Raw genomic sequence first — 24115 nt, forward strand, 5'->3', positions numbered from 1 at the left:
AGTACAGGAGCTAGCCTATAGCATAGAGCCACTAGCACAAGTCAAAGTCGTAGTACAGGAGCTAGCCTATAGCATAGAGAAACTAGCATAAGTCAAAGGCGAGGTACAGGAGCTAGCCTATAGCATAGAACAATCTGTTGAGCAGAGTGTGTTGTGCCGCCATAACAACAGTGGAGGAGATAAGGAGGACAAGGGCAGCCAACCAGAAGTCACCGTCGCCGCAACATACTACCCATAAACCCTTTCTCCTCTAGTGGAGCAAGATGGAGGTCATCCAACGGAGAGGAGCGCGGTCACAGTCAGTCACGTACGCTCGGAGGCAGTGGAGACGGATGTGTGTGTATGTGTGTGTGGCCACCCACAGAGACAGTGGCCACCCACAGAGATCCACCACTTTGTTTATTGTTGCTGATGTATGAAACGCAAAGTCATTCCTCTGTTTTCCTCCCCCTTGACTTGACCTCCTAGACGTCATTCTGCTCACATAGTGGGTTAGCTAGTTCACCTGTTTGGTAAGTCTGATGGGATCTGATTGCGGGTTTCTTTCTGAAAGACGACCCCTGCTGTTTAACCTTACACTGAGTTCTGCTATGTGAGCGGACTAGCTGAGCAGTAACAGAGTTGCTGGTGGTGTTTGTGTTGTGTGTGTTTGAGGAAGATAACTTTGCCACATATCTGTTCTTGGTGGTGATAATGACAACTGGGCAGACAGCCAGAGACGACAGCCAGGGTGAGGCCTAGGGGATTCTTAGCCTTGGATGGATGCCAGGGGGGAGGGGTGATCACCTTTCCCAGTCGGGTCCGGAGTAGGGCCACCCTGCTGGGGTTAGCTAGTCAGGCGAGCCTGGGGATCCACGGGGCCGGCCTCTGGGCTGACACACTGACAGGAGAGCAGGATCCCTGCTGGCTTTTTTTCCTGGCACAGAGCCTTTATTTCTTCCTTTTCTGATGCCGCAGCTCTGTGACGGGCCTATGAGACGCAGCGGAACTCTGACTAGGGCCCTATCAGATTGATCAGAACATAAACAGTGGGTAGCCTCGCTAGGGGGCCCCGTGTTTAGATCACAGGGATCTGGATGAGTGCTCCCACCACTACCATCAGAGAGAGGAAGATGCTGGTTCAAAGACAAAACAGACTGGGCTGACATAAGTATGCATACATAAATAATCTAAGTAGGCTAACAATGCATATAGGCTATATTATTCCTTCTACGTAGCCTATTCATAAGCACTGATCACGTCAATGTAAAAACAGGAAGCATGTAGCACAACCATATATAATCACATAAAAGCAGCATACATCCAAGTAAGCTTTAAATAAATTGAGCATGGGCTATATTACTTTAATATATTATTTGCAAGCACTGGGCCTAATGATCAAGTCAGTGTTCGACAGGAAGCACACATTATATCGATGAGTAAAATTACACTTTAAAGTGTAAAGTTGTCCTATCAACTTGGCAAAGTGATATTTCAGGCTTTAGAGAGAGGCCTTTAAAACCTTTTCACGCTCAATGCCCTAGAACAGATTTTTCCCACCACACAATCACTTAAGTCAAGGCTAACAAGCAGAAGAGAGTACTACGCTGACATTAACAGAGGCAGAAAAACTGAAAAGCTCACAGGGGTAGGCTTGGGCGGTATACCATATATACCGGGGTATTTGGAAAAAGTCAAAACTCTTCGAAGTTTTTCAATACATGTGAATATTTGTAGCTACTTTTCAAGTTATTATCTGCAGTCAACTTGTGCAATACGTTAGGAGATAAAGCAGAGTGTGTTCTTCAATTCACCCGTCACATTATGAAGCTTCCCGTAGTTCCCCAGAACAGTTGCGCCAGTCACGTGTTTGTTTGAAAATAGCACAACGGGAGAAAGCAGGAGCCGGTGAGTCCATAGCGTTCTATATCTATCGGCGAGTCGGTTGTGCGGCGCACATGAGGTGATGAAGTTACACTTGTATACAATTCACTACTAAATTCTATCTTATAATGGCTTTCTGCCAGAAGTCAAAGAGAGCTCTGGATGAGTTCTGTACAGCTGCCATTTTTTCTCCTCCATTCTTCTCCCATCTGCTCCATGTACACACGCTGCTCTTCCTTCAGAAAAGCATGCGTCACAACTTTGTTCATTTGCACAATTTATCTTGTTCACTTTCACTTGTAATTGTCCACACTCACCGAAAACAACATTGGGTAGTTACTAGCTATGCTTGTATAATGTTATGAGCTGGAGTTGCCTGTCTTTGCAATTCGTTTATGTTCGTTTTCACTTTTTTTTTTAGCTCGTTAGCATTTAGCTAACGGCGTCTATGTGATTTTGCAATTAGTTTGTGACAATTTTGTTAGCATTCTGGTAAAAGAGGCCTAATGGGCTTTCTTGCGTTTTTAGTGCCCCCTTGTGTGCTATGCCGATAATACAGTAAATCCCAGGATGAGAGAAAGACGGTAATATGATATGAAAATCTGGATTCCGCCCAAGCCTACACAGTGGTAAAGTGAGGACTGCTTCATCCAAAATCGAGGATGAAGAATTCAACTAGCCGGGGTGAGGCATTGCATTGATTTCCTGCCTGTTAGCGACACACATGCGTAGCCATTAAGATGGAGTTTCAATCGCCTTGTAAAAATGCCACATTCGCAAACACAGTGATGTAAATAACAGACTGCTCATAAATGACGTACAGGAACAGCATGCATGTAATCCAACAGTTAAAATGCACCTCAGACTTGCTCCTAAAAGGCATTGGCCAATTTTGACATCAGTCCAGGAGAAATATCAGGGTGGATATTTAGAGTGTTTGTGAGAGACCGCTGCGAATTTGTCACACTAATTGCTGAGCGAAAACCCTGAGAAGGGTGGAGATAATCCATTTAAGAACGGTTCAGTCAAAAACTGAAATAGCCAAGCCAAGGCTTGTTTCGTTGTATATCCACAACTAGTAGCTCGACCAATGTCTTTGTGCAACAGGTGTGCTTGTCTTCCAAACACCGTGTTGCAGGCCCATGCTCAAATCTTGAAGGTTACAAAATAAATCACTTTAAATCTATTAACATTCCAGAGCTGAAGCAAGCAAGAGCCTCCTTGAAAGATGCAGAGGGAAAAAATCTGACAATACAAAGCCTGCTGGAGGAAGTTTGTGAATGACCTATGCTATCCAAGGAGCAGAAGCTTTTACGTAACAGACACAATGATTCGGTGAATTGTGTGGAAAACAAGCTTGAGCACAACTACCACTGACAGAATAGTCACTGCCTGCTAGATTCCTCTCGCCCACACGCTATGACAAAACATTTCCCATAAAACCCTGTTCCCACACCAGCATAAAGTCAACCAAGTTTAAGTCTAATTACGTAATACAAACTTAAAATTACACCCAAATTATCTCCATTCATTGTAATTCAAGATCCCCCCCCCTTACATTTCGAGCAGCCAGCCAGGCATATTTTCCTTGTTTGTTTAGCTTGGGTGGTGATGGCAGCAGGAGCCGCTTGGGCTTGCTGCCTCTAGAAATAATAACAGTCGCTGAGCAGAGACAGATAAAGACTTGTTAAAAGAGAGTTGCACTGTTTTTAAATGACACCTTCAACATCCCGTTATATGACAAGTCCCTGACAGACGTCCAATGTTTCCTTTAATGGACGCCACAATATCTAGTTGGCAGCTACTGATTATTACCTTGGCATTCCCACAAAACTCTTCCCTCTCTCTACTCCTCAGCCATTTGAGATTTGAAATGGCTTGCTTAGTGAATATTGATGTGTATTATTGATGTGTATATTGATGTGTATGCAGGACTCACCTGAGAAAGAGGCCTTGGTCTCAGCATGACTCCACGTCGAAATAAAGGTTAAATTAATTGTGTTGGCATGGTAAAAACGCTACCCACGGGAGCGAAGATTCTCACTTACTTACAACCATATGGTCGTCATTAGGAGAATCTATGAACCAAGAAGGCAAAAAGAAAAACTAACTCGGTCAATCTCGAGGGTGTGTTGACGGCGATCTACGGCGGGCGAGGAAGTACGTTTTCACAGCACTCCTCTGTGAAAGTGTGATGTTTGAACCAGAATCACAGACATTCTGAAAGCACTACCCTACGAGGGACACCATCACGGGTAGTGGTGATACAGTCCAGTAGATATTGTAGATGTGAAAATCTGACAATGGACAGTCACAAACCCACAAATCTTAGCACAGCAATCAATAGTAGTGCAGAACTACGTTTTCACAGCGTTCCTCTGGGAAAGTGAGATGTTTTAACAAGAATCACAGACAGAAATTCCCAGAAACCCCTAGTCTGAGGGACACCATAATGGGTGTTGTGGTGATTCAGTACATACTGTAGATACATGCGGTAGATAGATACTGTAGCAATGGGAAGTCCACTATGGGAAGCCACAAACCCACAGACATTAACTGCACTTGAGCTTCTGAGGCATGTGAAACAGCTTAACGCCAACCAATATATAACAATGTAAGTATTAGCTATGACTTAGCTACTGGGTAAAGACCCTGTTAACTGTTGTACTGGTTTCGAGAACCACACATTTACAATCTTAAACATGGATGAGCACAATCAGAGAAAAGACGATAATTCCTGCTCGGAAAAGCTAAAACTGTTGACAAGTTGTCATCGGAAAATGTTTGCTTTTGCACATATGCTTTAGTCAGTGAAACCTTTCAGTGTAGTAGGATGAGAAAGTGGTGACAAGAAAACAAAAGGTAAATGAAGTAAAAGACCAGGAGAAATAACTTCTCACCACGGATCTCTCAACAGCTTTGGAATGTCTGTCAAAACATACACGGTTTAGTTCAGCTTTAGCCAACGGCACCGTTAAAAAGAAGCATTTTACAATCTACACAAGTGTAGGAAAACAAATCCTCCGTGTCCCAGACTTTGTATGTGGCAAAACAATATTTTGGGTATCACAAATGTCTTAAAACACAAGAAAATGTCAAATCTGTGACATACAACTAAAATGTGGAAAAAGTGATTGCACTTAAAACATTTATTGATATTGCTTCTTCATGAGCAAGACTACAAAAGACTAAAGGAGAACAAGACTGGACTGAAGTTCGAGGTGAGAAATCGAAGATATGCTCTTGAGATGAGACGTCAAAATAATAAAACAACAATTATTTACCCCATCCCATCTGTTCCAAACAACACTAACAGCTAATGATCCAAAACTGAAATGAGCTGCTAGCTAAATATGGAACAATGTATATTTTCTCAAGTTTACTGAGGCTGTTTTTGTTGTACATTGTCCCTGCTCAAATAAACTCTAGAAATAAACTCAATAAATAAAACCCTTCATCCCATCCATGCCCACCCAAACCTGGGAAAGACATCATCATTACCCACAGATCCTGTCAGCTTTACTACAGTAACCCCCTGTGTGTTTTGTTGAGGGTACATTCATCTTTTAGCCATCTTTGGCTCCGTTCTTCAATCGCCCTAGATGTCAGTCAATGAGTTAGTGGCACGATGCTACAGTCTTCATAGAGACCATGTCATTGTCTTTTGGCCAGTAACCTTTGGGAAATTCCCGAAAACCCCAGGCAGCCGGTGGAGGCTGTGCAGAGCTAAGCTCCAACCCCAGGATCAGAGAAGGCTGGCTGGGCTCCAGACCCTGTCCTCCTCCCCTCCCTCCGCTGGCTGGTTCTCAGACGGGAAAGGCCATGCCAGGGCTGCTAGATCCAGAGCCCCTCTGCTGGGAGAGATAAAGGGATTCTGCCACCGCCTCCGTGGTCATTAAACCACCCATCAGGAAGAGACATGGTTGCCCAAAGTCAAAGACAGACAAAGACGGAGTGAGCTTTAGGAAGAAAAAGTTGCTGCGGCCTGGCTCTCTCCATCTCTCCCCTCTGTCCCTGAAGTCTTGGGGGGGGGGAATCACTCTGGCAGGCCTCTTCTATTCTACCTCCCGTCAGGCTCTCTCCCTCGCTCCCTCCCTTTGCTCTCCATCTCTCTGCCTGAATTCATTAGTCCTTTAGCACCCACATTTGATACCAGGGAATGAGCCACTTTGTCTGGATATCGACCGATTTCCTTATTAGGAACCTACATTTCCAAATGTCTCGGCGACGTCTGAATATAATTTGTTTTTAAGGCAAGCCAGCCGGGGATAATGGCCGATTGGTCACAAATGCTACATGGTGCCCTTTCAATATTTATAGAAGGGGATTAGGATGAATCAGTATTCCATTACAATGTGTCGCCAGCATACAAAAGAGAACTTTAAAAGGAGACGCCATTACTCAGTTTTCTTCTTGCACCTCCTCCATCCATAAATGAGTTGCCATCTTTCTCAACTGGTTTCTGTTGGAAACAAAATGACCGCCAACATGAATTCTCAGTGCAACAGAAGGAAACCAGCCAACTTCCTGAAAAGGAAGTTCCTTAGTTAGAGAATGCTCTATCCAAACTGAAGCTGTGTAGCCAATCACCTTTCACGCCTGTTGCTGTTATTTTGATTTATTTCACCTTTATTTAACCAGGTAGGCAACCAGGTTATGGAGACGAAGGCTCTAGCAGCTCCAAGGAGAAGTGACATTGTTTGTTTTCAGTAGTTTCACACTCCTAGACCAAACCAACAGGTATCCATTTACACACACACTCACACAAACACACACCCCTATCGGTGCCTCGTCGGGACAGCAGTGTGGAGGCGTGAAGGAAGACCAAAATCATCAAGGGGAAGTGAAGGTGTGGATAACACACACACACACACACACACACACACACACACACACACACACACACACACGAATGAGAGAACATCCACACACAGCCCATTGTTCTAGCCTCTTTACTGTGCCGAGTATGGGGGCGCCAGCAACCCCTCAACCGCGTTTTTGAAACCGTAAAACACTGTCAGAGCCTTTGCAATTTAGCACCACCGAAGTTTGAACCCAAGACATTCAACACACATCACCTGTTGCATTGTTCTTTTTGCCCATCTGTTTGAACCCAAGACATTCAACAGACATCACCTGTTGCATTGTTCTTCTTGCCCGTCTATGTGATTCACAATAACAACGCTGTAAGTTTAACCCTGTTAAATAATGTGAGGAATGCTAGAGACGACACCAGTTTGTGGAGGGGTGAGAGACGAAGGGAGGAAGGGAGTGAGAGAACTCGCTACGACACTGCTGACGCCAGTTAGAAGGGAAGAGCAAGCACATCGAGACAAGGAGTAATAATACATAGTGTGGTTGGTGCAGTGTGTCAGAGCGACGTATGTGGGCTGCTAGAGAGAGAGAGAGAGAGACGTATGTGGGCTGCTAGAGAGAGAGAGAGAGAGACGTATGTGGGCTGTTAGAGAGAGAGAGAGAGACGTATGTGGGCTGCTAGAGAGAGAGAGAGAGAGACGTATGTGGGCTGCTAGAGAGAGAGAGAGACGTATGTGGGCTGCTAGAGAGAGAGAGAGAGAGACGTATGTGGGCTGCTAGAGAGAGAGAGAGAGACGTATGTGGGCTGCTAGAGAGAGAGAGAGAGACGTATGTGGGCTGCTAGAGAGAGAGAGAGACGTATGTGGGCTGCTAGAGAGAGAGAGAGACGTATGTGGGCTGCTAGAGAGAGAGAGAGAGAGAGACGTATGTGGGCTGCTAGAGAGAGAGAGAGAGACGTATGTGGGCTGCTAGAGAGAGAGAGAGAGAGAGAGACGTATGTGGGCTGCTAGAGAGAGAGAGACGTATGTGGGCTGCTAGAGAGAGAGAGACGTATGTGGGCTGCTAGAGAGAGAGAGAGAGAGAGAGACGTATGTGGGCTGCTAGAGAGAGAGACGTATGTGGGCTGCTAGAGAGAGAGAGAGGCGTATGTGGGCTGCTAGAGAGAGAGAGAGGCGTATGTGGGCTGCTAGAGAGAGAGAGAGGCGTATGTGGGCTGCTAGAGATAGAGAGAGAGATGTATGTGGGCTGCTAGAGAGAGAGAGAGAGAGAGACGTATGTGGGCTGCTAGAGAGAGAGAGAGACGTATGTGGGCTGCTAGAGAGAGAGAGACGTATGTGGGCTGCTAGAGAGAGAGAGACGTATGTGGGCTGCTAGAGAGAGAGAGACGTATGTGGGCTGCTAGAGAGAGAGAGAGAGAGACGTATGTGGGCTGCTAGAGAGAGAGAGAGAGAGAGAGACGTATGTGGGCTGCTAGAGAGAGAGAGACGTATGTGGGCTGCTAGAGAGAGAGAGAGAGACGTATGTGGGCTGCTAGAGAGAGAGAGAGACGTATGTGGGCTGCTAGAGAGAGAGAGACGTATGTGGGCTGCTAGAGAGAGAGAGACGTATGTGGGCTGCTAGAGAGAGAGAGAGAGAGACGTATGTGGGCTGCTAGAGAGGGAGAGAGAGACGTATGTGGGCTGCTAGAGAGGGAGAGAGAGAGACGTATGTGGGCTGCTAGAGAGGGAGAGAGAGAGACGTATGTGGGCTGCTAGAGAGAGAGAGACGTATGTGGGCTGCTAGAGAGAGAGAGACGTATGTGGGCTGCTAGAGAGAGAGAGAGACGTATGTGGGCTGCTAGAGAGGGAGAGAGAGAGACGTATGTGGGCTGCTAGACAGAGAGAGACGTATGTGGGCTGCTAGAGAGAGAGAGACGTATGTGGGCTGCTAGAGAGAGAGAGAGACGTATGTGGGCTGCTAGAGAGAGAGAGAGAGAGACGTATGTGGGCTGCTAGAGAGAGAGAGAGAGACACGTATGTGGGCTGCTAGAAAGAGAGACGTATGTGGGCTGCTAGAGAGAGAGAGAGAGACGTATGTGGGCTGCTAGAGAGGGAGAGAGAGAGACGTATGTGGGCTGCTAGAGAGAGAGAGACGTTTGTGGGCTGCTAGAGAGATCGAGAGAGACGTATGTGGGCTGCTAGAGAGAGAGAGAGAGAGAGAGAGACGTATGTGGGCTGCTAGAGAGAGAGAGACGTATGTGGGCTGCTAGAGAGGGAGAGAGAGAGACGTATGTGGGCTGCTAGAGAGAGCGAGAGAGACGTATGTGGGCTGCTAGAGAGGGAGAGAGAGAGACGTATGTGGGCTGCTAGAGAGAGAGAGACGTATGTGGGCTGCTAGAGAGGGAGAGAGAGAGACGTATGTGGGCTGCTAGAGAGAGAGAGACGTATGTGGGCTGCTAGAGAGAGAGAGACGTATGTGGGCTGCTAGAGTGAGAGAGACGTATGTGGGCTGCTAGAGAGAGAGAGAGACGTATGTGGGCTGCTAGAGAGAGAGAGACGTATGTGGGCTGCTAGAGAGAGACGTATGTGGGCTGCTAGAGAGAGACGTATGTGGGCTGCTAGAGAGGGAGAGAGAGAGACGTATGTGGGCTGCTAGAGAGAGAGAGAGAGAGAGACGTATGTGGGCTGCTAGAGAGAGAGAGAGAGAGAGAGAGACGTATGTGGGCTGCTAGAGAGAGAGAGAGAGAGAGAGAGACGTATGTGGGCTGCTAGAGAGGGAGAGAGAGAGAGAGAGAGACGTATGTGGGCTGCTAGAGAGGGAGAGAGAGAGAGACGTATGTGGGCTGCGAGAGAGGGAGAGAGAGAGACGTAGGTGGCTGCTAGAGAGAGAGAGAGACATATGTTGGCATGCTAGAGAGAGAGACGTATGTGGGCTTGCTAGAGAGAGAGACGTATGTGGGCTGCTAGAGAGAGAGACGGATGTGGGCTGCTAGAGAGAGAGACGTATGTGGGCTGCTAGAGAGAGAGGCGTATGTGGGCTGCTAGAGAGAGAGACGTATGTGGGCTGCTAGAGAGAGAGACGTATGTGGGCTGCTAGAGAGAGAGAGACGTATGTGGGCTGCTAGAGAGAGAGGCGTATGTGGGCTGCTAGAGAGAGAGACGTATGTGGGCTGCTAGAGAGAGAGACGTATGTGGGCTGCTAGAGAGAGAGACGTATGTGGGCTGCTAGAGAGAGAGATGTATGTGGGCTGCTAGAGAGAGAGACGTATGTGGGCTGCTAGAGAGAGAGACGTATGTGGGCTGCTAGAGAGAGAGGCGTATGTGGGCTGCTAGAGAGAGAGACGTATGTGGGCTGCTAGAGGGAGAGACGTATGTGGGCTGCTAGAGAGAGAGACGTATGTGGGCTGCTAGAGAGAGAGACGTATGTGGGCTGCTAGAGAGAGAGACGTATGTGGGCTGCTAGAGAGAGAGACGTATGTGGGCTGCTAGAGAGAGAGGCGTATGTGGGCTGCTAGAGAGAGAGACGTATGTGGGCTGCTAGAGAGAGAGACGTATGTGGGCTGCTAGAGAGAGAGACGCATGTCAAAATATATTTTTTATTATTCAAAGTAGCCACCCTTTTCCTTGATGACAGCTTTGCACACTCTTGGCATTCTCTCAGCCAGCTTCATGGGGAATGCTTTTCCAACCGTGTTGAAGGAGTTCCCACATATGCTGAGCACACGTTGGCTGCTTTTCCTTCACTCTGCGGTCAAACTCATCCCAAACCATCTCAATTGGGTTGAGGTTGGGTGATTGTGGGAGCCAGGTCATCTGATGAAGCACTCCATCACTCTCCTTCTTGGTCAAATAGCCCTTACACAGCCTGGAGGTGTGTTGGGTAATTTTCTTGTTGAAAAATAAATGATAGTCCCATTAAGCGCAAGCCAGATGGGATGGCGTATCGCTGCAGAATGCTGTGGCAGCCATGCTGATTAAGTGTGCCTTGAATTCTAAATAAATCACTGACAGTGTCACCAACAAAGCACCCCCACACCATCACACCTCCTCCGCCATGCTTCACGGTGGGAACCACACATGCAGAGATCATCCGTTCTCGTACTCTGCTTCTTATAAAGACAGCGGTTGGAACCAAAAACTCACATTTTGACTCATCAAACCAAAAGGACAGATTTCCACTGGTCTAATGTCCATCGCTTGTGTCTCTTAGCCCAAGCAAGTCTCTTCTTCTCATTGGTTTCCTTTAGCAGTGGTTTCTTTGCTGCAATTTGACCATGAAGGCCAGATTCATGCAGTCGCCTCCGAACAGTTGATGTTGAGATGTGTCTGTTACTTGAACTCTCTGAAGCATTTATTTTGGCTGCAATCTGAGGCCGGTAACTCGAATAAACTTATCCTCTGCAGCAGAGGTAACTCTGGGTCTTCTTTTCCTGTGGCGGTCCTCATGAGAGCCAGTTTCATCATAGCACTTGATGGCTTTTGCGACTGCACTTGAAGAAACTTTGATATTTTTCATATTGACTGACCTTCATGTCTTAAAGTAATGATGGACAGTCATTTACCTTTGCTTATTTTAGCGGTTCTTGCCATAATATGGACTTGGTATTTTACCAAATAGGGCTATCTTCTGTATACCACCCCTACCTTGTCACAACACAACTGATTGGCTCAATTAAGGAAAGAAATTCCACAAATTATCTTTTAACAAGGCACACCTGTTAATTGAAAGGCATTCCAGGTGACTACCTCATGAAGCTGGTTGAGAGAATGCCAAGAGTGTGCAAAGCTGTCATCAAGGCAAAGGGTGGCTACTTTGAAGAATCTCAAATATGCCTTAAACAAATCAAAATATAACACTTTTCTGGTTACTACATGATTCCATATGTGTTATTTCATAGTTTTGATGTCGTCACTATTATTCTACAATGTAGAAAATAGTCATAATAAAGAAAAACCCTTGAATGAGTAGGTGTGTCCAAACTTTTGACTGGTACTGTATGTACACCACAGCTTGATGCTTTTGTTGTCTGGTGGCTATAAGATACAGAATGAGTTCAGACAGTGTCAATGATATTCATGACATATAATCAAGGAAGTAGAGAGAGCAGGAACAAGTACTTTTGTAAAGTCTAAATAAATGCAGATTTTTCGGAATGCGACACTTTGGTTGGTATGTGTTTTTCAAGACAACACTGCTTTGCAAATAGGTTCGCAGGGAACTCGACTGTTTCGCACAAATAGTTTATTTTGATCGTAGTCTAGAGGATAATCAGGAGCTCATCATCTCACTTCTCCAGACACAGTGGGCCTCGATTGGCGCGACACGTAGGCGGACCGAAATTGGATCCTTGAAAAGTGTGAATGTGAGCAATGAAATAATTTACTTTTCACTCAAAACATTTAATGTTGTCACAGACCGGCACAATCTCAAAGTATTTTTTATTTTTTCATTAGTCCACCGTTGATACAGTCCCAATATGTTTTACATGTCAGCAGTCAAGTTTTCAAGATTTTGGAGTTTCAAGAAGCAAAGTGTCACCGGCCACATCCTCATGATGATGCAAAATGCATGATTCATTTGAAATAAATACCAAAAGATAGTGCATTTCCCTTTAAATAAGAACTTTATCGATTGTCTGTTTCACGTACTACTACTGTACAATGCTATTGATGTCATCATAGAAATTTGTACAATGAGCACAAATTACACAAACAGACTCAAAGCCTCTCTTATGTTCATTAGAATCCTCTGTTGGGTGGAGAATCGTCTGCTTTGAAACCACAACAGACAGACGGAACGAAGGAAAGAGATAAGAAAGCAGTCTCTTTTGGGTTAACGCCTCTGATTCACTCACTCAGAGTCGCAGCGGGTGTCCAGACAACCTTGGAGAATTCTTAATCAAGCAAATAAATGGTTATGCGAGCTAGGAATTATGGGTAGAGAGAGCCGGAGTGCGACCACAACAGAGAAGACCTATAGTTATGGAGCTGAGCCACCATGGTCCACCTCTGCATTATAAAAGGAAGTTGAGTCACTGTGGTGGCGCCACTGGTACCCCCATTAAAATAGGAGGTTGATTGTCATGGTGAGAACAAGTGACAAGTCTTTAAAGGTGGGAGAGAGAGGTCTTGGCATGAGGAAAGGGCAGCACCTTTCTGTGACCTTCTGTAATGAGCAGAATGACAACATTTATTCACACATTCTGACACAATTATAATTATCCCTCTAGAATCTGTGAGGGACATTGTTTTCTTTTAAAATGAAGTGATCTGCATTGCATTGCTTATGGCCTCTGCAATAAAAACGAGAGTTGAGTCACTGTGTTTGTCCACCATGAACAGAGGGGCTTGATTGTCATGGTCAGAACAAGTGACAGGTCTGAAGAGAGGAGAGAGAAGTCTTGGCATAAGGGGAGAGAGAGGTCTTGGCATAAGGAGGAGAGAGAGGTCTTGGCATAAGGAGGAGAGAGAGGTCTTGGCATAAGGAGGAGAGAGAGGTCTTGGCATAAGGGGGAGAGAGAGGTCTTGGCATAAGGAGGAGAGAGAGGTCTTGGCATAAGGAGGAGGGAGAGGTCTTGGCATAAGGAGGAGGGAGAGGTCTTGGCATAAGGGGAGAGAGAGGTCTTGGCATAAGGGGGAGAGAGAGGTCTTGGCATAAGGGGGAGAGAGAGGTCTTGGCATAAGGGGGAGAGAGAGGTCTTGGCATAAGGCGGAGAGAGAGGTCTTGGCATAAGGGGGAGAGAGGTCTTGGCATAAGGGAGGAGAGAGAGGTCTTGGCATAAGGGGGAGAGAGAGGTCTTGGCATAAGGGGGAGAGAGAGGTCTTGGCATAAGGGGGAGAGAGAGGTCTTGGCATAAGGGGGAGAGAGAGGTCTTGGCATAAGGAGGAGAGAGAGGTCTTGGCAAAAAGGGGAGAGAGAGGTCTTGGCATAAGGGGGAGAGAGAGGTCTTGGCATAAGGGGGAGAGAGAGGTCTTGGCATAAGGGGGAGAGAGAGGTCTTGGCATAAGGGGGAGAGAGAGGTCTTGGCATAAGGGGGAGAGAGAGGTCTTGGCATAAGGGGGAGAGAGAGGTCTTGGCATAAGGGGGAGAGAGAGGTCTTGGCATAAGGAGGAGAGAGAGGTCTTGGCATAAGGAGGAGAGAGAGGTCTTGGCATAAGGAGGAGAGAGAGGTCTTGGCATAAGGAGGAGAGAGAGGTCTTGGCATAAGGAGGAGAGAGAGGTCTTGGCATAAGGGGAGAGAGAGGTCTTGGCATAAGGGGAGAGAGAGGTCTTGGCATAAGGGGGAGAGAGAGGTCTTGGCATAAGGGGAGAGAGAGGTCTTGGCATAAGGGGGAGAGAGAGGTCTTGGCATAAGGGGGAGAGAGAGGTCTTGGCATAAGGGGAGAGAGAGGTCTTGGCATAAGGGGAGAGAGAGGTCTTGGCATAAGGGGAGAGAGAGGTCTTGGCATAAGGAGGAGAGAGAGGTCTTGGCATAAGGAGGAGAGAGAAGTCTTGGCATAAGGAGGAGAGAGAGGTCTTGGCATAAGGAGGAGAGAGAGGTCTTGGCATAAGGAGGAGAGAGAGGTCTTGGCATAAGGGGAGAGAGAGGTCTTGGCATAAGGAGGAGAGAGAGGTCTTGGCATAAGGGGAGAGAGAGGTCTTGGCATAAGGGGGAGAGAGAGGTCTTGGCATAAGGGGGAGAGAGAGGTCTTGGCATAAGGGGGAGAGAGAGGTCTTGGCATAAGGGGGAGAGAGAGGTCTTGGCATAAGGGGAGAGAGAGGTCTTGGCATAAGGAGGAGAGAGAGGTCTTGGCATAAGGGGAGAGAGAGGGGTCTTGGCATAAGGAGGAGAGAGAGGTCTTGGCATAAGGAGGAGAGAGAGGTCTTGGCATAAGGAGGAGAGAGAGGTCTTGGCATAAGGGGAGAGGGGTCTTGGCATAAGGGGAGAGGGGTCTTGGCAAAAGGGGAGAGGGGTCTTGGCAAAAGGGGAGAGAGGGGTCTTGGCAAAAGGGGAGAGAGGGGTCTTGGCAAAAGGGGGAGAGAGGGGTCTTGGCAAAAGGGGAGAGAGGGGTCTTGGCAAAAGGGGAGAGAGGGGTCTTGGCAAAAGGGGAGAGAGAGGTCTTGGCATAAGGGGAGAGAGGGGTCTTGGCAAAAGGGGAGAGAGGGGTCTTGGCAAAAGGGGAGAGAGGGGTCTTGGCAAAAGGGGAGAGAGGGGTCTTGGCAAAAGGGGAGAGGGGTCTTGGCAAAAGGGGAGAGGGGTCTTGGCAAAAGGGGAGAGGGGTCTTGGCAAAAGGGGAGAGGGGTCTTGGCAAAAGGGGAGAGAGGAGAGAGAGGTCTTGGCATAAGGGGAGAGAGGGGTCTTGGCATAAGGGGAGAGAGGGATCTTGGCAAAAGGGGAGAGAGGGATCTTGGCAAAAGGGGAGAGAGGAATCTTGGCAAAAGGGGAGAGAGGGGTCTTGGCAAAAGGGGAGAGGGGTCTTGGCAAAAGGGGAGAGGGGTCTTGGCAAAAGGGGAGAGGGGTCTTGGCAAAAGGGGAGAGGGGTCTTGGCAAAAGGGGAGAGGGGTCTTGGCAAAAGGGGAGAGGGGTCTTGGCAAAAGGGGAGAGGGGTCTTGGCAAAAGGGGAGAGGGGTCTTGGCAAAAGGGGAGAGGGGTCTTGGCAAAAGGGGAGAGGGGTCTTGGCAAAAGGGGAGAGGGGTCTTGGCATAAGGGGAGAGGGGTCTTGGCATAAGGAGAGGAGAGAGAGGTCTTGGCATAAGAAGAGAAAGGCGGGAGAGGCATTGGCATAAGAAGAGAGAGGAGGGAGAGGTCTTGGCATAAGGGGAGAGAGAGGTCTTGGCATAAGGGGAGAGAGAGGTCTTGGCATAAGGGGAGAGAAGAGAGAGAAGTCTTGGCATAAGGGGAGAGAAGAGAGAGAAGTCTTGGCATAAGGGGAGAGAAGAGAGAGAAGTCTTGGCATAAGGGGAGAGAAGAGAGAGAAGTCTTGGCATAAGGGGAGAGAAGAGAGAGAAGTCTTGGCATAAGGGGAGAGAAGAGAGAGAGGTATTGGCATAAGGGGAGAGAAGAGAAAGGTATTGGTATGAAGAGAGAGAGGTCTTGGTATGAAGAGAGAGAGAGAGGTCTTGGTATGAAGAGAGAGAGAGGTCTTGGTATGAGGTCTTGGTATGAGGAGAGAGAGGTCTTGGTATGAAGAGAGAGAGAGGTCTTGGTATGAAGAGAGAGAGAGGTCTTGGTATGAAGAGAGAGAGAGGTCTTGGTATGAAGAGAGAGAGGTCTTGGTATGAAGAGAGAGAGGTCTTGGTATGAAGAGAGAGAGGTCTTGGTATGAAGAGAGAGAGGTCTTGGTATGAGGTCTTGGTATGAGGAGAGAGAGGTCTTGGTATGAAGAGAGAGAGAGGTCTTGGTATGAAGAGAGAGAGGTCTTGGTATGAGGTCTTGGTATGAGGAGAGAGAGGTCTTGGTATGAGGAGAGAGGTCTTGGTATGAGGAGAGAGGTCTTGGTATGAGGAGAGAGAGGTCTTGGTATGAAGAGAGAGAGGTCTTGGTATGAAGAGAGAGAGGTCTTGGTATGAAGAGAGAGAGGTCTTGGTATGAAGAGAGAGAGGTCTTGGTATGAAGAGAGAGAGGTCTTGGTATGAAGAGAGAGAGAGGTCTTGGTATGAAGAGAGAGAGGTCTTGGTATGAGTTCTTGGTATGAGGAGAGAGAGGTCTTGGTATGAGGAGAGAGGTCTTGGTATGAGGTCTTGGTATGAGGAGAGAGAGGTCTTGGTATGAGGAGAGAGGTCTTGGTATGAGGAGAGAGAGGTATTGGTATGAAGAGAGAGAGGTCTTGGTATGAAGAGAGAGAGGTCTTGGTATGAAGAAAGAGAGGTCTTGGTATGAAGAGAGAGAGGTCTTGGTATGAAGAGAGAGAGGTCTTGGTATGAAGAGAGAGAGGTCTTGGTATGAAGAGAGAGAGGTCTTGGTATGAAGAGAGAGGTCTTGGTATGAAGAGAGAGGTCTTGGTATGAAGAGAGAGGTCTTGGTATGAAGAGAGAGGTCTTGGTATGAAGAGAGAGGTCTTGGTATGAAGAGAGAGGTCTTGGTATGAGGTCTTGGTATGAGGAGAGAGGTCTTGGTATGAGGAGAGAGAGGTCTTGGTATGAGGAGAGAGAGGTCTTGGTATGAGGAGAGAGAGGTCTTGGTATGAGGAGAGAGGTCTTGGTATGAGGAGAGAGGTCTTGGTATGAGGAGAGAGGTCTTGGTATGAGGAGAGAGGTCTTGGTATGAGGAGAGAGAGGTCTTGGTATGAGGAGAGAGAGGTCTTGGCATGAGGTCTTGGTATGAGGTATTGGTATGAGGAGAGAGAGGTCTTGGTATGAGGAGAGAGAGGTCTTGGTATGAGGTCTTGGTATGAGGAGAGAGGTCTTGGTATGAGGTATTGGTATGAGGAGAGAGAGAGAGGTCTTGGCATGAGGTCTTGGTATGAGGTATTGGTATGAGGAGAGAGAGGTCTTGGTATGAGGAGAGAGAGGTCTTGGTATGAGGTATTGGTATGAGGAGTGAGAGGTCTTGGTATGAGGAGAGGGCAGCACCTTGCTGTGTGACCTAATGAGCAGAATGACAGCATTTATTCACACATTCTGACACACAATTATAATTATCTTCATGGAGTCTATGAGAGACATACTGTAGTTTTCTTTGAAATGAAAGTGATCTACAATTCCATTGCTTCTGGCATAAGGCTTATGATGCCTCAGCTTACAGATGAGGACTGAGGCATATCCTGTCACCACTTCAGGGTGCTGACTATTTTGCAATGCCGTTTCTATGATCACTTTAAAGACATTAGTCAAAACCACTCTAATTGCTTATTTCAGCTGGCTTACTTTCTGGGGGAGAGTGTCTCTGTATACCCCAAAGCTCACATTCTCAACATGCGACAATTGGAAGTAATTAATTAAACTCTGAGTCTAGACTAGTGAGAACAGAGTAACCTAAACCCTCTGAAAGCTTAGGGGAGCTCCAGGCAGTTTTTCCCCTCCATCACTGCGAAGAACAAGTGCTTATTGAGCAAAACAAAACTGGGAATCGGAAAGAGGATGAATATTCATGATATGACATTCGCGGGGAGCAGACGATGATTCCAAACCCACACAACCCGTGACGCTGCATTCAAATGTAGCCGTCGACTCAAACCTCAAACGGTTTCAACAAACAGTGAAATTCGGTTGAAATAGCCCTGAAATCCTCCTCAAGGGAACAGGTTGTGTTTGAACTGCAATCACAGAAATAAAATGCCAATTATCTGCCTAATTGTGCGTAACAAACCTTGAAGACTCTTGTTGCTAGGTCTAGTTTTATTGGGATCTTTAAATAGCCCATTTAAAGGCTTATGAGTTTAATTCATTGAATATGGGTAAGAAAATTGACCTATTCCCGTTTACCCCGGAGCCTGGTTTGGCAGGAGACGCCTGGGGACAAGTATCTGCCACGTAGGCAGACAGTTCCTCCTCTACCTCCCTCTCACCCAGTTCCCTTGTCACTCACATCCAGAAAGAACCCCCACATCCCATCCACCGCACACCCAAAGACAGACAGAAATATGAGCGCACACCACACACACACACAAACTCAACACACTCACACACGGGTAGATAGAATAACACACACACACACACGGACATGCGTGCAGGCCCACACACCTTCTGACAGGGGAGTCATTCTACGTTCCCAGCAACACGTCTCCCAGTGAGACAGACTTCACCCCAGGGCCCTCAGACGGACAGCTCTCTGACAAGTGATGATTAGACAGACACCTCTACTCTCTGGCTGGCTGAGCCTTAGACCAACTGCATAACAGCATAATGTACAGAAGAGTGTATGTCTACCTATCGCAAAGATTGGCTGAGAATTGTACATTTCTATCTTAATGTGCATTGGGCAAGTTTTAATGGTGGTGGAAAATGTCTGTGAAAACAAGCGATAATACAGTATATCCAGAAGGGATATAAATCTACACATAGTCTGTTGGTGGTTGCTGCTAACATCTCTGTCAAACTGACAGCATCTCAGCCCATTCTAAATATGGACTTTTCAAAGAAACGTATTCATTCTATATCAACTGTCAGACAGTCTTCCTTCAGAGAATTCCCATATGTGACTACCTAGACAGCACTAACTCCTACCTGTTTATGCTGTATAGGTGTTATGATCAAAACAGAGATGAATATGATATTGCCTCAGAATATCCATAACAAGCATCCAACCGCAGCAGCAATCAAGAGTTCATTTCTGGACGGTCTATACCAATACACTGCCTTTGATGTGTCTTCCTGCAACACACACAACAGGAGGTCCTAATAGCCATACCGTATGACTAGCTTGGTAGCTCATATCACAAGTGAATCAGGTGTGCATCCCAGATGTGAGAACACTCATCGGGTCCTTCACATATTCTCTCAGCATGTATTGGACTAGATGTGAAAGCGTGGGCTAAGACAAGTCTACCGTTCTGGAGCTCAAAAGACAAAACAGAGGATGTTTTTCTTTGCGTGGGTGGAAGGAAATTTTGCTGAGGTGAAACATTTTGGTGGAAAATTGAGTCAAATACTGTCCCATCTCAGGTCCAGCTGTTAGAGACTTGGGACTGTTTATATATAACCTATGGGCTAAAAACTGTAGCGATCAGCTCAAGAGTGGTACTGTTAGGGTCGTTCCACATTGGAGTCCATTTTGGGTAGTGTGTAGAGGTCGACCGATTATGATACCGATTATTGGAGGACCAAAAAAGCCGATACCAATTAAATAGGCCGATTTATGTATATTAACTCCGTAAAAAAAGAAACGTCCCTTTTTCAGGAACTGGTCTTTCAAAGATTATTCATAATAACTTCAAAGATATTCATTGTAAAGGGTTTAAACACTGTTTCCTACGCTTGTTCAATGACCCATAAACAATTAATGAACATGCACCTGTGGAACGGTCGTTAAGACACTAACAGCTTACAGACAGTAGGCAATTAAGGTCACAGTTATGAAAACTTAGAACACTAAAAGAAGCCTTTCTACTGACTGAAAAACACCAAAAGAAAGATGCCCAGGGTCCCTGCTCATCTGCGTGAATGTGCCTTAGGCATGCTGCAAGGAGGCATGAGGACTGCAGCTGTGGCCATGGCAATAAATTGCAATGTCCGTACTGTGAGACGCCTAAGACACCGCTACAGGGAGACAGGACGGACAGCTGATCGTCCTCGCAGTGGCAGACCACATGTAACAACACCTGCATAGGATCGGTACATCCGAAATTCACACCTGCTGGACAGGTACAGGATGGCAACAACAACTGCCTGAGTTACACCAGGAACGCACAATCCCTCCATCAGTGCTCAGACTGTCCGCAATAGGCTGAGAAAGGCTGGACTGAGGGCTTGTAGGTCTGTTGTAAGGCAGGTCCTCACCAGACAACAGCGGCAACAACGTCACTGGACCAGACAGGACTGGCAAAAAGTGTTCTTCACTGACGAATCGCGGTTTTGTCTCACCAGGGGTGATGGTCGGATTCGCATTTATCGTCGAAGGAATGAGCGTTACACCGAGGCCTGTACTCTGGAGCGGGATCGATTTGGAGGTGAAGGGTCCGTCATGGTCTGGGGCGGTGTGTCACAGCATCATTGGACTGAGCTTGTTGTCATTGCAGGCAATCTCAACACTGTGTGTTACAGGGAAGACATCCTCCTCCCTCATGTGGTACCCTTCCTGCAGGCTGATCCTGACATGACCCTCCAGCATGACAACGCCACCAGCCATACTGCTCGTTCTGTGCGTGATTTCCTGCAAGACATGAATGTCAGTGTTCTGTCATGGCCAGCGAAAAGTCCGGATCTCAATCCCATTGAGCATGTCTGGGACCTGTTGGATCGGAGGGTGAGGGCTAGGGCCATTCCCCCCAGAAAAGTCCGTAAACTTGCAGGTGCCTTGGTGGAAGAGTGGGGTAACATCTCACAGCAAGAACTGGAAAATCTGGTGCAGTCCATGAGGAGGAGATGCACTGCAGTACTTAATGCAGCTGGTGGCCACACCAACTACTGACAGTTACTTTTGATTTTGACCCTCCCCCTTTGTTCAGGGACACATTATTTGATTTATGTTAGTAACATGTCTGTGGAACTTGTTCAGTTTATGTCTCAGTTGTTGAATCTTATGTTTATACATTAAGTTTGCTGAAAATAAACACAGTTGACAGTGAGGACGTTTCTTTTTTTGCTGAGTTTATTTGTAATAATGACAATTGCAACAATACTGAATGAACAATGAACAGTTATTTTAACTTAATATAATACATAAATAAAATCAATTTAGTCTCAAATAAATAATGAAACATGTTCAATTTGGTTTAAATAATGCAAAAACAAAGTGTTGGAGAAGAAAGTAAAAGTGCAATATGTGCCATGTAAAAAAGCTAACGTAGAAGTTCCTTGCTCAGAACATATGAAAGCTGGTGGTTCCTTTTAACATGAGTCTTCAATATTCCCAGTTAAGAAGTTTTAGGTTGTAGTTATTATAGGAATTATGACGCGTCAACTATTTCTCTCTATACCATTTGTATTTCATATACCTTTGACTATTGGATGTTCTTATAGGCACTTTAGTATTGCCAGCCTAATCTCGGGAGTTGATAGGCTTGAAGTCATAAACAGCGCTGTGCGTCCAAGCATTGCTAAGAGCTGCTCGTAAACGCAGTAAAGTGCTGTTTGAATGAATGCTTACGAGCCTGCTGCTGCCTACATCCGCTCAGTCAGACTGCTCTATCAAATCATAGACTTAATTATAAAACACAGAAATACGAGCCTTTGGTCATTAACATGGTCAAATCCGGAAACTATAATTTCGAAAACAAAACTTTTATTCTTTCAGTGAAATATGGAACCGTTCCACATTTTATCAAACGGGTGGCAACCCTAAGTCTAAATAAATATTGCTTTGATATTGCACAACCTTCAACATCATGTCATAATTCAACTTAATTACGGTCTTTGTTAGGAAGAAATGGTCTTCACACAGTTCGCAATGAGAAAGCCGCCCCAAACTGCTGCATATACCCTGATTCTGCTTGCACTGAACGCAAGAGAAGTGACACAATTTCCCTAGTTAATATTGCCTGCTAAAATGCAGGTTTAAAAAAATATACTTCTGTGTATTGAAAGAAGGCATTGATGTTCATGGCTAGGTACATTTGTGCAACGATTGTGCTTTTTTCACAAATGTGCTTTTGTTAAATCATCACCCATTTATTTGGCAGAGTTGAAGTGGGCTGTGATTCGATGGCAAATTAACAGGCACCGCTTTGATTATATGCAACGCAGGACAAGCTAGTGTCTGTATTTAGCCTCGCTACTTTTATAGCCTCGCTACTGTATATAGCCTGTCTTTTTACTGTTGTTTTATTTCTTTACTTACCTATTGTTCACCTATCACCTTTTTTGCACTATTGGTTAGAGCCTGTAAGTAAGCATTTCACTGCCTGTTGTATTCGGCGCACGTGACAAATAAACTTTGATTTGATTTAGTTAACCTAGTAATATCATCAACCATGTGTAGTTAACTAGTGATTGTGAAGATTGATTGATTGTTTTTTTTATGAGATAAGTTTAATGCTAGCTAGCAACTTACCTTGGCTCCTTGCAGCCACAAGGTCCTTTTAATGCTGCACTCACGTAACAGGTGCTCAGCCTGCCACACAGTCTCCTCGTGGATTGCAATGTAATCGGCCATAATCAACGTCAAAAAAGGACGATTACCGATTGTTATGAAAACTCGAAATCGGCCAAGCCGATGAAATCGGTCGACCTCTAGTAGTGTCACCTCATTTTAACATTGTCATAAAGAGCACGTTAAACTTAATAAAAACATGATTTCCCATTTCAAGAGGTTCAATTAAATAAAGTGGTTATATTAGGTGCCTATTAGGTGCCAAATAAAGTAACAAGGAATAGTTTTAATGAAAAAGGAATAGTTTCACCATATTGAAATAAAGAAACAGGGAATAGTTGTATTTAAAAAGGAATAGTTTCACCATATTGAAATAAAGAAACAGGGAAGATAGAGGGAGATATGAGTCTCCAGCTTCAGTGAACATGAACCAAACAAGGCAACAGTAAACATGTCATCCCCAAAGAATGATGCAGCTGTAGGGGACAATAATAATCTTCAGAAATGACTGTCAAAGCAACAAAATAACTAGGGCTTTACAATGATGGTGAAAACTTGGAAACATTTTGTGGTTAAGTGGGTTCAAATCTTCCTTCAAGTCACAGTGTGCGCACAGAGGGATGTTCGTGTTGTTGTCAAAGCAACCGCACCACATTTATCATCGGTACTTCACCTCCATTTTCACCTTCACTAAGCCAACACCCCCGCCCCAATAACACCTTGGCCTCCACTTACACGAAGCCTACACCCCCGCCCCGAAAACACCTTGGCCTCCACTTACACCTTCACTAAGCCTACACCCCCGCCCCGACAACACCTTGGCCTCCACTTACACCTTCACTAAGCCTACACCCCCGCCAACACCTTGGCCTCCACTTACACCTTCACTAAGCCTACACCCCCGCCAACACCTTGGCCTCCACTTCCACTAAGCCTACACCCCCGCCCCGACAACACCTTGGCCTCCACTTCCACTAAGCCTACACCCCCGCCCCGACAACACCTTGGCCTCCACTTACACCTTCACTAAGCCTACACCCCCACAACACCTTGGCCTCCACTTACACCTTCACTAAGCCTACACCCGGCCCTGACAACACCTTGGCCTTCACTAAGCCTACACCCCCACAAGACTTCAGCAACAATGATCCTAACATTAACTCTGTTCATTAATCTCCTTGTAACAAAACAAGAGCTCGTAATGAGAATAATGTTATAGGCATGACAGCTATGTGCATCTCTCTCTCTCTCTCTCTCTCTCTCTCTCTCTCTCTCCCCCCCGTTCCGTTCCGTTCCGTTCCTCCACGCGTGGCTGCAGGCCGGCCCAGGCGGCGGCACCTCCTCCACGCGTGGCTGCAGGCCGGCCCAGGCGGCGGCGGCACCTCCTCCACGCGTGGCTGCAGGCCGGCCCAGGCGGCGGCGGCACCTCCTCCACGCGTGGCTGCAGGCCGGCCCAGGCGGCGGCGGCGGCACCTCCTCCACGCGTGGCTGCAGGCAGGCCCAGGCGGCGGCGGCGGCACCTCCTCCACGCGTGGCTGCAGGCAGGCCCAGGCGGCGGCGGCACCTCCTCCACGCGTGGCTGCAGGCAGGCCCAGGCGGGCGGCGGCACCTCCTCCACGCGTGGCTGCAGGCAGGCCCAGGCGGCGGCGGCACCTCCTCCACGCGTGGCTGCAGGCAGGCCCAGGCGGCGGCGGCACCTCCTCCACGCGTGGCTGCAGGCCGGCCCAGGCGGCGGCGGCGGCACCTCCTCCACGCGTGGCTGCAGGCAGGCAGGCCAGGCGGCGGCGGCAC

The 24115-nt window shown here is 46.9% G+C and overlaps 1 protein-coding gene across 3 annotated transcripts in view; it reads right to left on the reverse strand.

The window, feature by feature from the left end:
* The window catches only part of gstcd (glutathione S-transferase, C-terminal domain containing), a 66488-nt gene that overhangs the window by 30615 nt on the left and 11758 nt on the right, over positions 1-24115 (reverse strand). The gene's annotated exons all lie outside the window — the stretch shown is intronic.

Source organism: Salmo trutta, chromosome 11 (genome assembly GCF_901001165.1).
Source record: "Salmo trutta chromosome 11, fSalTru1.1, whole genome shotgun sequence".
NCBI classification, from domain to species: Eukaryota; Metazoa; Chordata; class Actinopteri; order Salmoniformes; family Salmonidae; genus Salmo; species Salmo trutta.